The sequence below is a fragment of the Neofelis nebulosa genome, chromosome 6, assembly GCF_028018385.1.
Source record: "Neofelis nebulosa isolate mNeoNeb1 chromosome 6, mNeoNeb1.pri, whole genome shotgun sequence".
NCBI lineage: Eukaryota > Metazoa > Chordata > Mammalia > Carnivora > Felidae > Neofelis > Neofelis nebulosa.
In genome coordinates this window covers 43,252,170-43,267,562 of record NC_080787.1, presented here as the reverse complement: position 1 = coordinate 43,267,562, position 15,393 = coordinate 43,252,170, and the positions used below count along the sequence as shown (strand labels likewise).

The 15,393-nt window shown below is 55.2% G+C and overlaps 1 protein-coding gene across 9 annotated transcripts in view; it reads right to left on the bottom strand.

The window, feature by feature from the left end:
• The window catches only part of FOXP4 (forkhead box P4), a 51,334-nt gene extending 36,513 nt beyond the window's left edge, over positions 1–14,821 (bottom strand). For 3 of the 9 annotated variants that reach the window (XM_058733887.1, XM_058733888.1, XM_058733889.1), the window contains exon 1: positions 14,460–14,821. The gene's annotated coding sequence lies outside the window, so the exon portion shown is untranslated. The remainder of the gene's footprint in view (positions 1–14,459) is intronic. The other 6 variants (XM_058733894.1, XM_058733893.1, XM_058733892.1 and 3 more) reach the window with 6 other exon arrangements.
• Positions 14,822–15,393: the final 572 nt, after the last annotated feature.

Here is a 15,393-nt window from a genome sequence, read left to right as displayed (position 1 = left end):
CTCCTCCCCCAGTCACCTGTTTCCTCAGCAAAGAGCAGCAGACACCTGCAGATGAGGAGAGAAGCTCTGGGAAGGAGACCATCTGGTTTCAAGGGCCAGCTCTGTGACCTTGGGCAAGTCACTGCCCCTTGCCCAAGTCACTGGTTTGGTCTTTCTTCCTTCGCACAGCAAGTAAGGGGGAAATTAGATCTTTCTAGGATTCGCTAAACATGGGGCCCTCATCCCCCACCCTCTGCCTTCCCTGACCCCTCTTCTACCACGTGTTGGGGGCAGGGGAAGGCGACTCAGGCTGGGTTGTTTTATGTGGCCTAGGATTTCTCTCTGGTTCTCTAGTCCCGCCCTTAGGCAGCTCCCTGTCTCCTTTCTCTCAGGGAACCCCTTGGGGAACCCAGGCACCTCAGCCTGGGGCCAGGCCCCGAAGCTCCCGCAGACATTGTCGGAAGGAAGGAAGCTGGGTCAAAGCCGCAGCCTTCTCTTCCTCTCTGGGGGAGGCAGCGGGCCGCTGGGGGCTCCCACTTCCCCTGAGGCTCGTGGCCCTTCGAAGAACCCCAGGGGGCACTTAACAAGGGAGGCCTCCTTGTAACTTTTCTGGTCCGCCTTGTCCCCTCCCAGGCCGGAAGTGACGAGTTCTACCCACCTTGCGGCTAAAAGGAGAACCCAAGGACTAGGGTGTTTTGGGGTGAGACGAAGAGGGACGGGGAGCCCCACACGCGGAGAAACCTTTGTGCCTTTCCCGGGCACATATGGTGAAGGGAGTATTAATTACCGTAGCTTTTTAATTAACAATCGCTTAATCTGAGCGGTAACATTTGCCACGACACCCTGTGCCTCGCCGTGAACCCGCGCCGCCCGCCCTGCCAACTCATCAATTAATTTTTATTGACGTTTTCTTCCCCAAACAGGCACAATACCAGGGTTTTCCAATTAACACCTCCGCGATCTCTAATTAGTGCAATTAACAGACTGATGGATGCCCGGAGTTTACCCGCGAGGGAGGGAGGGAGGGAAGGGGGCGGGGCAGACCTCAGCGCACACGTGCATGCGCGCAGCTGGACAGCCCTAGGAGGCACTCCTAGCTTTAATCGGAGCAAAGCCGGTGGGGGCGTGACCACAGGTAACCTGTACCCATAGCAATGGTGGCGGTTTGAGATGAAATAAGTACACACGGTTTCCAGCGCTCCGCAAACCCATAACCTAGGCGGAGAGACAGCTGAAAGCCTGAGACTGGAAGTTGGGAAACCCGGCATCTTAGCCCCAGGTCTGTATCACCAACTTGCTGTGTGACTTGAGCCAAGTTCATTCCCCTCTTTTCTCCTCTGTATAACGGGGAAAACGAGACTAGATGCAGCTATCTATTTACAATGTACACCCCTATCAGCTTCCAAGGAAGGCCAGGAAGCAGACTGCAATAAAAGGCGGATGAAGCTTCTTAAAATACAATGTCACTGGGTAGTAGAAAGGGAGAACGAATGGACCAAAACCTTAAGCCAGAGGATCTCAAACTTGAATGCATCAGAATTACCTTGGTGGGCTTGTTAGAACACAGATTACTGGGCCACAGGCCCAGAGTTTCTGATTCAGTAGGTTGGGACCCAGCCTGAGAATTTTCATTTCTAAAAAGTTTCCACTTAAATGTTGAGGCCGCTCATCCAAGACGACAGGTGTCCCGGATGATGGCCACTGACTTTAGTTTATGAGCTGCCTGGTGGCCAAAATGAGATGATCCATCTCCAAGGCCATTTATTCATTCAATAGGGATTTAGTGCCTGCTTAAGACAGACACTGAGGGCAGCACCTGGCTGGCTCAGTTGGTGGAGCATGTGACTCTTGATCTCAGGGTGGTGAGTTCGAGCCCCACAATGGGTAAAGAGCTTACTTTAAAAAAAAAATAAATAAAAAGAAGACAAACAGTGAGGATCTATTTTTCAGGAAGGAACCTGGAATTTGGTCCCTGCCCTTTGCAGGTTTAAAAATCTTGAACAAGGGGTGCCTGGGTGGCTCAGTCGCCCGACTTCGGCTCAGGTCATGATCTCATGGTTCGTGGGTTCAAGCCCCACGTCGGGCTCTGTGCTGACAGCTCAGTGCCTGGAGCCTGCTTCAGATTCTGTGTCTCCCTCTCTTCCCCTCCCCTGCTCACGCTCTCTCAAAAATAAATAAATGTTAAAAAACAGTTTTTAAAAAATAAAAAATCAAAAATCTTGAACAAGCCGGTACAGTAGTGGCCAACACAGTGTCCTAGATGCTTCGAGGGCAACTTGTAATAATGGGGGTCCTACTCCCCGCACCCCTCTTTACTAGGTAAATCTAGCATTTGTCTTTTTTTTCCCAGAATTTCCCCTTCTTTTGTTTTTTTAATTTTTAAATTTATTTTGAGAGAGAGCATGAGATCATGACCTGAGCCAAAATCAAGAGTCGGACCCTTAACCAACTGGGCCACCCAGGGGCCCCAGGCATTTGTCATTTTGAACATTTAGCCACTAGTAGAGTTTTGGCCGTGAACAGAGTTCTTCTTCTCTCTCTTCCAGTGGATGGCCTGGGGCGTATTTCACCAGCAATGACCCTCCATCCGTTCACTGGTTCCACATATAGGTAAACGCCTACAGCGCGCCATGCTCTGAATATGCAGACCTTCTATGCTGGGGCTTATGGTTCCCTTGAGGGGAGGCAGATGATAAATAAGGACGCAAATAAATAGATAGGCTCAAATAAAGTAGGTTCTATCAAATGCTGAGTACAGGGAATAAACAGGGGAATCTAATTTAAACGGGGCGGGGGCGGCGCAAGGAAGGCCTTCTTTTTAAGGAAATGGCATTTATGCTCAGAAATGAGAGATGAGTAGGTGTTGGCCAGGCGAAGTGTACACTGAATGCAGGGGAAACAGCATATGCAAAGGCCCTTCTTTTATAAGAGAGGTTGCCAGTTTCAGACTTCTCCAGAGCTACAAGTCCTTGAAATGGACATACTGCTAGATTACATAAAAAGACGTGGGTACCACAGGGAACAGAGCATGAAGACAGCTTATATTTCCTTCTTTCTTTGCCTTTTTTTCTAGCTGTCCTACTATCAGATCTTACTTGTGTCAGGGACATAAAGCAGAGGGCTTTTCAGAGCAATAACCACTGACCTTACAAGTAACTGAAGGATGCCTTCCCAATTTGTCATCCAAAGGCCCCGGGATCTCCCTCCCTCATTCAGCTCAGGCCCCCAAGGCCTACTGGCTCAGGCTACCGGAAGAGCTGAGGGTTTGTTCAGGCGGCAGCCACCTTTGGCCTTGGCCCTCCTTTGCTAGCCACTCATTTGCCATCCTACCTGCTGGCCCTTTTCTCGTCTCTTATTATCTTTGTAATGAGAGCACTGAGCAGTGAGGTCACCAGTCTGAGCCTTGGTTTCCTGATTTGGGGCTAATACCAAGAAGCCTTCCTTTCAGGGTTGCTGTGATATCAAATAAAATACACTGCAGGAAGAAGGCATTCAGAGAAGGGTAGTTAGTATAATTATGGGGGCCCAGAAGGACCTGCTACAACTCAACTCTGAGTGGGCTATGGATTATGAGCCCATCCCCTTACCACAGCTCTTGGTTCAGCATTTGAGGAAAGTGAGGTAGGGCCCATGGGTGAGAATGTCTCTATAGTTCCAAAATGGGTCCCCAAACCAGAGAAGGATGATGTGAGTCTCATCACTGCCTGGCTTTCTGACTAAGCCAATTCCCCCCAAGAAGATGGGGGCTCTCCTGGGTTCCAAAAAAAGCTTAACCCCTCTCCAAGCCCATGTCCTGCCTGTACTTCGCGACTCTCCCTAAATGACACACTAGCAGCCACCTGCCCCAATGTTAGCGACCATTCAACCTCTCAGCACAAAACTTCAGGGCCCGAGGAGCTTCGTGCAGGTGGCAGGGTGAGGACATGCCTCTCTAAAAGGCGGCAACGAGCCTCTGTGATTTGGAAGGTGAGCTGCCATCCTGGGCTGTTCCAAGTTCTCCGAGTTTCAAATAACTTTATTTCCCAATCGTAAAAGTAACAGACAATTTGGTAGAAAATTTTGAAGAGGGGGGGAAAAAAAAGTACAAAGAAAAAAAAGTCATACCCATAATTCTGCCACCCAGGGAGCTGGCCTTTTGGGATCTACCCCTTCTCTTCGTGTTCACCCTCTTTGGCATATAAACATTTAAAAAGTGAAATTGGGGTCATAATCTGTACATGGTTTGAATTTTCCTATTTTTCCACTCACCACTTACTATCATAACCATTTCCACATGACATCAAATATTTTAAGCAACAGTTTTTAGTGGCCACATAGTTGCTCGAATGGGCTGCGTGTTCCAGAACTTCTTTAGCCAATCGCCCAGAGTTGGATATCTAGACCGTTACCAATTTTTTTTTTTTTTTTACTATGACTCTGCAATAAACACCCTTCTGTGAACGGAATACTCTACATTTCTAACTATTTGTTTACGATACATGTTTAGGTAGAACTGCCTCTTTTTAAGGCTGTTCATGCATTTGTTCCCCACTTGATGTCCAAAAACTTGGTACCAATTTTATCCTCCCTTCAGCAATGCACCCATATCCTGGAGGACTTATAAGCCCCTCACCTTTTCAGCATTTTCCCTCCATTTTCCTCAGGTCTGTCTCCAGAAGACTCTCAGATCCTGTATAAAGTTCTCAAAATGCAACACTGTCAAGTCTGGGTGAGTTTACAGGGTACAGCTGGCTGGTGGCCCTCTGAACACAGGGGGGTCTGGGCATATGGAGGGAAGAAAGCACAGCCCTTGCTTTTGGGGGGCTTACCAGTTGGTGGAGGAGAAAGGGAGACATGCAGGCAAACAGGGTGTTAAAACAACAACAACAAAACAAAAACAGTACCTAGGCTCCACCCTGGATCAATTAAATTGGACTCTGGGGTGCGGGACCCAGGCGTGGATAATTTTAAAATCTTTTCCAAGTATTCTAAACTTCAACTGAAGCCAGGGTTGAGAACCTCTGCTCTATACAACACACAACTTTACAAATGTTATGTTAAATTGACACGGGGGGGGGGGGGGGCTGGCTATGGGTGCCTGGAGGGAATGGGGATACTCTGGGAAGGCTCCTCTGGTGGGAGGTGACTTCTAAGCTGAGTCACAAGGAAGTGAAGCCTGGGCACACAATTTGTGACTCTATTTTATTTTAATAACAACCATTCCACTCGCAGAGTCCTTGGAAGCCCTTTCCCACACCCCTGTCATCTCCCCTCTTCATACAATCTGGCATGCATTTGATGGACGAAGGAACCATTCTTTGAAGATGCCTAGTGACTTGACGAGGTCACCTGGCTGCTAGAAGTCTGAGCCAAACTGAAACCCTACAGCTCTTCTGACTCCCAAACCAGTGCTCTTCTCCTGACTCCCACCTCAGAAGCCGCAAGCCTCGCTTGGGGCAGTCACTCTGCAACCTCCCTGGGATCTGAACCTTTCCTCACCACTGCCACCCACCCACCCCTGCACAGTGGACTTTCTCCCCTGGCTCTGGCCCTAAAATGCTTCCACCAGGCCCTAGCAAGGTGGCCTCCCTCAACACTCCTTTCTACAACCAGACCAAGAGGAAGAATTAACAATGAAAAAAAAAAAAGGAAGAAAGAAAGAAAAAAGAAAGAGAACCAAAGATCCCACTCCATCTCATTAAGAAAGTAAACATAAGAGCCATCTAAGTGTCTAATTAAGCTTCTAATTAGTCCCTGCTTGTTACTAATGCAAATTAGATTACTCCGCTTAACTACAGCATGTCCACAACACCCTTGTTAATTGCGGCCTTTTGAAATTAAATTACTCCCTAATTAGCATATCAAAGCCATTGATTCGGAGCTGGGAAAGATGAGGGCAAGAGAAGCCGAATGCCAAGTTTGGTTAATCAGAGATGGCTAATTAAATAGTGACGTCTTACATGGGGGGGCCTGCTGGTTAAGGGGTGGAGGCGACTCATCCAGGGCCTGAGTGGCCATCTGGAGCCTGGTTCTGGTAGTGCCCTTGGCACCAGGGGGCTCCCGTGAGCAAAGGAGGGGCTCTGGCCAGCCTGGGACAGATCACTGGTCTGGCCCTTCCTGGGGCCTTGACTGCTTTAGGCCTAACCTGTCCCTGACAGGCCCTGGGCCCTCTCTCTGTCTCCCCTCACGATATTTAGGTGTGGCATTTACAGGGATCTTGGGTACCAACTCAAGGGGCATCTAAAACACAGCCACATCCGAATACATAAGATTCAGCATCCTTCCTCACCTCTTTCCCTGTTCCAAATGAGTTCCAGAAAGGTGACTTATGTGTAGTTCTTCTCTAGTCCCCACCTGAGATTCCATTCTTGGAAGATAGTCTCCCCTCTCCCCAACAAAAAGTAAATAAGTTTGGGGGACAGGGAAGAGGGTGATGATGACTTTCACAGACAGGCTCACCTGGGCAGGGATGGGCTGGTTTTAGCTTCAAACAGGCTCCTGGAGACACAAGACCCTATAATTCCCGCCATGGTAGAAAACAGGACAATTGTCCCCCACCATCCGTTTTTAACAGGTGTGTGGGAATTCGATTGGGGTCAGGGTGTCCTTAAAGGTCTTCTCTGAGCTCTAGTAGAGAGCTTGCAGAGTTTCGGAGACCACCCCCCTTCCCCCAGCTCTTCCTCGAAGAATACTGAAGACAGATGAAATCTCCAAGACAGAACTACAGAACTACTAACCAAAATGCCCTCAAGGGCAAGGCTGGTCACCTAGGAGGGCAGGTGAGAAGTGCAGGGCACTCAATCCCAGTCTGTCCTTACCACACCCAGAAATGCAGGCTGACTGTTGACAGGGTTCTGGTTTTTCAAAAGAGGCTAAAGTGGGGATATTTATGTGAAATGTGCTGTTGTAATAAACTTTGTGTGGGCCAACAAAAAACTCATAGGGGGTAAAGTTAGTCAATTTGTGACCTCGGCCCTTGTGGCCAGCATTCCAGAGAGGCAGGTTCCAGGTAACTATGTGGCCCTGGGCAAGTTACATTTCCACTCTAGCCCCGGGTCCCTCACTCGCCAATTGAGAGTAACGCGTATCACTGCCTAGAGGATCTCTCAGGGGTGTTATAAGGATCAGAACAAGAAAGTATGTGAAATGGCAAGGCCCGGCTCCTCAGTCAGGGTCTGGTGACCACTTAGTTGTACCCTGTACCTGCCACAGCCCCCTCCCAGATCGGGATGTCTTCTAGAACCTTCCTCCTTCATCTTCCATTTACCTTCTTGTTCCTTCAGATGCCTGCCTCAGCTCTTGGGCAGCCAGGAGGTAGCACACATCTGTGCCCTCGCCCCCTACAGTGATCGGCTCTAGCAGGGGCAATAGCTCCTAACTGCCTCTTCTAAAAAAAGATGAATGAACAAAATCCTGATGGCTGACATGTCCCTAGCCTGGTCCTCCAGTGTCCCCTCCCCCATCTAGGGTGTGGGTGTTTAGTGGGAGAGGCTCCTTGGAGTCTGTCCCTAGTTCTCCCTCCCCAAGTCCTCCTCTCCAAGTTTCTCACCAGCAGCCCCTGGAGTGCACAGGGTCAGGGTCAGGGTCAGGGCCAAATTCCCAAAGGGTGAGGTTTTGTTGATTTAAGGAGGGGTGGAACAGGGCCCAGGAGAGAGGACCTATCCCCCTCCCCAGCTCAGAAAGGGTGAAGCCCAGGGAGTGTCCAGTCCATGGGTACCATCCAAGCCAAACTGGGCAAAAGGGTTCCCAGCGGTGGTTTTAGAAAATAAGTGGAATAAAAGCAAGGCAGAAACAGAGAAATGGAGGGGGGGGGGGGGGAGAGGCTGTCCTGATGTGAGGGGGAGGGCAGAACAGCGGCATACAAGGGCCAAGCTGCAGCCTGCCTTGCTGAGCTCTCTCTCCCAACGAGATTCAATTAATTGATAACAAGAGGCATCAAATTAATTTCTGGAGGATGTGAGATTCTGATGAAGGGAAATCTCGTCGATGGAGATCGGGCAGGAGGGGGGGCGGGCAGCACCCCCTTTTAATCAGGCTCCGCTGCCTAATTGGGAAGGAGGAGACCTGGCTGGGCCTCGGGTCGCCTGCCCCATGTTCCACAGCGCCCCTTTTGGGAAAGAGTGGCAGAGGCAGTAGGCTCCGGGCGCGGGAACAAAGGGGGAGTGCACTGAGACCTTCCAGTCTCTTCTCTGCCCGATGCCCAACCCGCAGTTTCGGCCTGCAGAGGCCCGGGAGAGGAGCCCACAGGTGATCGATCCCTCGTCCTCTGTGCAGTTAGGAAAGCCGAGGCCCAGAGAGAAGTTGGCCATGCCTAAGGTCTTAGAATTAGGAAACTGGTAGCAGTGTGACCACTGGTGAATCCAGACCTTGTTTATCACCCAGACCTGCGAAGTCAATCGCCAAGAGAGTAGAGTGCAGCACACGGGCACAGGCCGCCCTCCCAGTGGCTAAAAGACAAGCAGCCCCCCTCCCAACGTTCCCTAGACCCCCAGGCCCTGGGTGGAGTGGGCCCCGTGCCCCAGGCTCTTTCTCCATGCTGCATCCCCGAGCTCAGGTCTAAGAGATTAAGGAGCTTCCTGCAACTTGCACTGATGCGCTCGCAGAAGCTCAGGAAAAGGCTGGGGAGGCAAGCAACCCAAAGCAAGCGTGCTGAGCTGGGGCGGGGAGACCAGTAGCCCTGGCTCTCAGGGGTTGTGGGGGGTGGGGCGGATATCCCGGAGGCTTCCTAAAGGAGGGATTCTCCCAAGAGGACCAACTCTACATCCTTAACAAGACCCCACCTTCCCAAGCGCCTCCTGCTCCGATCCAGTGGTGTGGAAGCCTTGAGAAGATAGAGAGCTTCTCCAGCGCTCCGGCTTTGCTCCCTAAGTGCTTACAGCTGCAGCCACTCCCTGGGTGTCCCACAAATCCTGCCATTCAACCTCTCCCCCAAATCTCTCCCCAGATTTGCGCACACCCTTCCTTGCAGGGTGCGAATGCACATCTGCCCAGGGCACTTTTGAAGGAAAGGAGGAAGTACACTGCTACCCTTTTTTTGGACCACTTTCTTTCAGCCTCCGTCTCCCGGAAGGGTGGGCTCCAGAGCTGGGGGACCCAATCGGAGGGAGCTCACTGGGTTGAGGAAATAAGAATGGGCGCACCCCTCTCCCACCCACCCCCACTCCAGTTCCCCTTCACACAGTGCAGCCCTCCTGAGGGCTCTCCCAGGCCAACGCAGGCAGCCGGCTGCCCCTGGGGGGCATCAGGGCCAGAGCACAACAGTCCCTATCTGCAAGATCAGCCCTGGGGCACCTGCTCCATTTCTGATTTTCCAAGTTGCCACGGACCGAGTCACCTCTAATTAAACCTCTTCCCCTCGACCCTCTTGCTTGCCACTGCACACAGTAAGTGCTCCACAATGTTTGTGGAGTGGAGACCAGGACTCCCTGAGTCACCTGCCTTCTTAGTCACCATCATTTGTCCCTCCTTTGCTGTCAGTGAGAATTCTAGGTAACTTCCACCTACCTTGAACAAATGCCAGAGGATCGCTATTCTACCCACTCCACTCTTACTGTCTGAGGAAAACCCACCGTCTTGCCCCCATTTGCCCGGCAGCCCAGGTCAGGTGCCACTGGAATCAGTTCTGAGTGGGAGAGAAAACATTATTTACCTCTGTCCAGTACCACCAGTGAGCCCAATGGCCCTCAGGTCCCAGCTCTAGAGGCTCCAGCTGGGCAGAGAATGGGCACAGGATGACCGGTGAGGTCAGCAGAGCTACTGAGATTCTGGGCCCAGGCTGCATGGTTCTGGTCAGGGTGGGGAGAAGGTGTTGGGAGGCCCTGGACTGAGGGACAGCCTAGCAAAGGCCCAGAAAGGGGGAGATTTGGGACAAGGATCGAGGGAAGGAAGGCCTCCACGAGACCCAGGCCTGGATGGCCCCCTCAAGGCACAGGATGCTTGGTCTCACAGCCCAACATCCCATGGCCCTGTCTACATGTGCACTTTCTGTGCTGGGAGCTCTAGATTTCTAGCTCAGGCAGGCATGCCCCGAGCTCAGACTCCTGAGGGACCTGCCCAGACCACTGCATCGGCAGCCACAAGGTTTGGAGTCACAGGGTTCCTTCCTGCTGTGATCCTGGCAAGGTGGGACTGGCAATGGGTAAAGAAGGTATGCGTTCCCATGGACAATCCAGTAAGGCAGTGCAAAAAGCCAGAAGCTTTAAGTTGAAGTTTCTTTTTGCTTCTTTGAGATGATCCATCCATAGTAGGTCCCAAATTGATCTCAGATGGGTGGCCAAACTTGCCTTCCAGAAGACTGTGTAGGCTAGGGTTCCAAGCCCCAGAAGTCTCCCTTTTTGGAGAGAGATGGTGCCAGCCATTTTTCTTCCTCTACACCCCGGGGGGAATTCTCCCTCCTGTTTCTTATTTGTCTCTATGAGCACCTTAAAAGGGCATGGTGGGGGGTGGGGGGTAATGTATGACTGGACTGTTCCAGGGTTGTGTGTGGGTGGGAAATGCCAGATTCTGAACCTAGACCCTCCCCGCTTAAAGGGAAGGCAGGAGAAGAGAACATAGCCTTGTCACCGGAGGGGAGAGGGGCGGCCCAGGCCTGAGTTTGTAAAGGAGTGAGGGGGGAGTTGACAGGCCCTCCGCATCCCCTCCTTTCTCCCTTCCCCACGGCAGAGCCCCAAGCTGTACTGGCTGCACCAGGAGTTGGGAGCCCCATATTTTATTGCCAGCTTCACCACTAACTCGCTGTGGAACATCAGACAAGTTGCTTCTTCTCTCTGGGCTTCATTTTCCCAGCCCATGAGACAGAGGTTAAAACTCAAGCAATTCCAACATGCTGTCCGCTGTGCAGGCTGGCGGTGCTGGGAATCTAATGATAAAAGTCACCGTTGGTCAGCGCTACCATGTGCCAGGCACCGTGGTACAGACTTTACATACACTCTCCCGTTCGACTCCCAAAAGGATCCTCTAAGGTGGATATTATTGACCCATTTTACACATAAGCAAACTGAGGTTCCAAGAGCTTAATTGAGTTCCCCAGAGTCCCGTCACTGCTGGCCAGTTCCAAAGCCTTTTCCACTCTGACCCATGGTCTGCCCTGGGCAGGCCCTGAGTTCCTTGCCCTGGGATCCAGAGTTCTGGAACCAAGTCCAAGGAAACCATTTCAGCCAATGGAATCCTGTCAAAAGTGGCATCTGCCTGGCCTTGGTCTAGGGAAGCTGGGAGAGTTCTAAGATCATGAAGGGACATGGCGTGGAGCTCCTTGGGTAGAAGAAATTAGTATTTTGCACAGTTGAGGCTAGTAGGAAAGTAAAGACGCTGTGCTCAGGATAGGCGTGGAGGGGCCTGGATTTCAGCTGGAGAGACAAGCAAACCACCAAGGCGGTGGGGTGGTGTAGTGAAGGGTTAGGATGTAGGAAAGGCGGGTGCAGCCATTGCCAGACCGGGCCGCTGGCGGAGCAGGGAAGTCTTCTTGAGGAAATGACCCCTCCTTCCCCTCACGTCTCACACCTCTCCTCTGAAACAGACACCCTGCTCCCACTCTCCTCTCCCTGATGTGATATCTTACCTGTCTCTCCTACCCTGACAAATGAGGATCAGAGAGCAGACCCCAGCCTTCACGGCTTGGGCACTCTAGTGCCCAGCCTGGGACCTGCCGGACAGAGTAGGGGGGCTCAGCAAACACTTAGGGTATTACTGCATCGAAGGAAGCCCCCCACCCCCACGTCCTCCGGCTTTCTTCCCCCTAAGGAAGAGGTGTGTTTGGAGTAGGGGCCCAGCAGGATATGCACATTCCTGGCAAGAAGGGACCTACCTGCCGGCAGCCAGAAAGGAAGTTTCTGGCCAAAGGCGGAGGAAAGGGGGTGGGGGTGTTGGTGTGTAGGTGTGAGAAGGGCACCCCCACAAAGGGACAGGGGCTGTCACAAGTTGAGCCCAACCTGCCCCTACCCCTGGCATACCCCAGCACTGGTGTCAGACCTTTCTCTCCCCAGGACTCAGTGGTTCCCCAATTCTATAAGTCCTGGGAAACCTGCCCAGGATTGGAAGAAGGATAGAAAACCCCACCCAGAGACCCAATGGCTTAGTGCCAAAGGAGAAGGTTCCTGTGGTCTCCCCTAACTTAGTGCTAAGGCTGGGACCAGGGTAAGGTAGTGGCCGGAGGGTCTGGGAGGAGATTCAGATCCTATTGGGGTCCTGAGTATGTCTGGGGGACAGGGCACCCACAGCATCGCTTCCTCCCCATGCTACCTTGCCCCGTTGACAAGAGTGGTTAACACCCCATAGGGAATCCACCCCCCCACCCCCCGCCCCAGGGCACATCCCTGCTTTTGAGAGGCTCAGATCTAAGGTAGCCAGAGCAAGCAAGCTGTTCAGGTGCCTACAACAGTCTCAGGACCCTCCCTCCAGCCTCCAGGTGACGAAGAGCCCCAGAACCCTGGGCAAGACAAAGTTTCTTAAGTTTAAAACAAAACAAAGCCAGCCTGCAGACTTCCCCCATCCCCAAAGCAATTTTCTGCGGGGGTAGCATGCGAGGCTTGTCTGGGATAGGGGCTGTCTGAAGCCAATGTCTCTCTCTGGGGGGCATTGGAGACACTGCCATCCCTGCCTTCCGGCCCCTGCGCCCACCACCCGCTAGCTCACCAGGAGAGACACTCAGGGGCTTGAAATGCTCAGCATGGAAGTGTTCAGTCCCAGTTCTCTGCTGAAAGTGAGTTTCTGGGTTCAAGCCTGGGTTACCCACTCCGTTTGCCCGGTGGGACTGGTCAAACCCTCTAGCAGCTACACGCCATATAGACGGCAGGCTGCCCCTTCTTCCTGCGTGGGAGATGGCGCACCCTGGCCAGTCTCTGGCTCCAACCCCAAGCTGCCCCTCAAGCTTCACTCCTGGGGCCTTAATCCCAGACCCAACACAGCTCACCCTGGGACAATCCAGGTGGTGCTTTAAACCGGGGGATAAAGATGTTGAAGTTCAAGTAAAAACCCGCATTGGCCAAAACGCTCCTGGGCTTTCTCAGGAACCCCCCACCCCCACTGCGTGACAGCTTCATACTCCGGTTTGCTCTTTCAGGTCCCCACCTGAACCCCTGCTCCAGCCTCCGCGGCCAATCCGCAGGGAGACCCGGTGCTAGGGTGCGAGGCACGCGGTGATCTCCAGACGCCTTAAACCCCAGGCGCCCAGTGAGGGAGGAAATCCACCAGGCGGGGGTTGGCAAGAGAAGCGGGGGGTGCAAAAGGGATGAGCCGGTCGCTCTGCAGGCTCAGGGGGGCCGCATGCCCATATCATCTTCCCCCAACCTAGATAGTCTGGGTGAGACGCGGACGTGTTCACGAGGTGTCCCAATTGTAGAGAAGGAATCCGCAGCTGTTAGGGCCTCTGTCTCAGAATCCGCGTCCCGCGAAATCACACCGTTCTTTGCCGGGGAGGCCGGGACCCCGGGTCGCTCAGGGAGCCCCGCATTCTAGCGCCACAGGCTTTGCCCGGGCTCAGCTCCAAGTTAGTTTGTTTGGCGTTGATGGGGAGCGCGAGGCCAGAGCGCCACGGGGTGACCGCCGGTCAAAGAGAGGCGTCCGTGGGGGGTCGTCCCGCTTGGGCTTGGTCACTTGGGAACCCTCTTCCCTGGAAAGAACCCTGCTGCCATCCTCCCTTTCTCCCCACCATGGTGAGGTCGAGGGGGGGTGGGGGTGGTTCTCCCTAAATGCGGTGAATAAAGGTATCTGCCGGGTCCGTCCCCCGCCCTCCAGCACAGGCGCACAAAATCACGGGGGCCGTTTCCAGACGTTCTCAAGTCCCCAAGAAGTTTTCCGCTCAATCTCCGAGCTGACCGAGCGATGGAGGAAAGGGGTTGACTGGCCCCGGAGCCTCCAAGGTGCGACCCCAAGAAAAACAAGTCTGCCTCTCACTCGAGGCGACGCGGCGGGTGCCACCGAGGTCCCCCCCCCCCCATCTGCCTCCGGCGCGTCTCGGGGAGTGCTGGACAGACTGGGGTTGGGGGAGCTGGCGCTACCACTTCCCTCCCCAGCTCTGGAAAGTCCGGGCCGGGAAGTACTCTTTGTTTGACTCGGTCGGGGGACCGGGGGGGGGGTCGCGCCCCCTTACACCCCACTCCCAGCGGCCAGGCCGGGAGGGGGCGGGGCCCAGATTCTGGGGGGGAAGGGCGGGCCTCAGTAGCCTTTCCAGCCAGCACCCCCGCCCCAGTCGACCTCCGGCTGCCCCCACCTCCCGCCGCCGCGCAGCAGCCCCCACCTGTTCCCAAGGCGGCTCTGGGCCGCGGGGGCCCCGGCCGGGGGCGGGGTGTGGTGGCGGCGCGGGGTCAGGGCGCCGCAGCCGGCCCCGGCTGGAACAAAGTGCGCCGGCCCGGGCCCGGCTCCTCCCGGCGCCCGGCGCGTCTCCGGCGGGCAGTTTGCAAACACAAAGTGAGCCAGTGAGCGGGGAGAGAGTGCGCGAGCTAGGGAGTTGGTCTGGTCGCCAGCCCAGCCCCCACCCGCGTCCCCGGGCTCGGCCCGCCACCTACCTGTCCGGCCCGGCCGCTCCGTGCGGGCTCCGGCCCGTCAGCCCGCGCGGGGCATGGGGCTCGCTCGGGTCGCAGCCCGGGCCCGCCGCCGCCCGCTGGGGCTGCCCCTCCGCGCCGCCCGGCGCCGCGCAGCTCCCGGGCGTCCTCCCTCCGCGCCGCGCCGCGCCGGCCGCCGCGCGCCTTAGCCCCGCCGGGGCATCGCACTTTGTGGGCAGCTCGGCTCGCTCCGGCGGTGCTCCTCCTTCCCGGTCCTCCCGCGACGCTCGTTCGCTCGCTCCGGCTCCAGGGCTCCGGGACCCCGGCGTCCCCGCCCCCGGCCCAGCCCTGGTTCCGGCCCGGGCTCCTCCCCGCCGCGCCGCCGCCGCCTGCGCCGCGCCCTCCTCGCGGGCTGGGGGCTCCGTCCCGGCCGCGGGCCGCGCTGTCCGGTCCGCAGGGGCGGCCGGCTCTGGACTCCGAGGGGCTGCGACTGAGCCCGGGCTGCGAGTGGCTGCGAGCGGGCGGCGCGCGGGCGGGGCGGGAGGGGGCGGGGGACGCGGGGTGGAGGGGGAAGGAGGGAGCGCGCGGAGAGCCGAGGAGGAGGGAGCGAGCGAGCGGCGGAGGGAGGGGAGACCAACTTCTAGCGCTACCATAATTCGCCTAAAGCAGGTGCAGCCGCTTTCACCCGGCCAGGCCGCCGCGGCGGGCGAGAGAACACCACGTGGAGCGAACTTTAGGGGAAGGAAAGTGGGGACTTGGGGAGAAGACACGGGACTGCGGACCTGAGAAAGGCGGGAGGTGGAGAGACCCCAAGGATCCTCTCTGCCCTCGCGAATCCTGTGGCGCGCTTGGCAAACCCCAGCTTTTCCCTGGAGTCTGGAGGTACGGCCGAGCCCTGCTCCCACACGGTTCATTGGTTCCCAGCGGGCTGCGCTCGGCGCGGGGAGTGGCCGGGGGC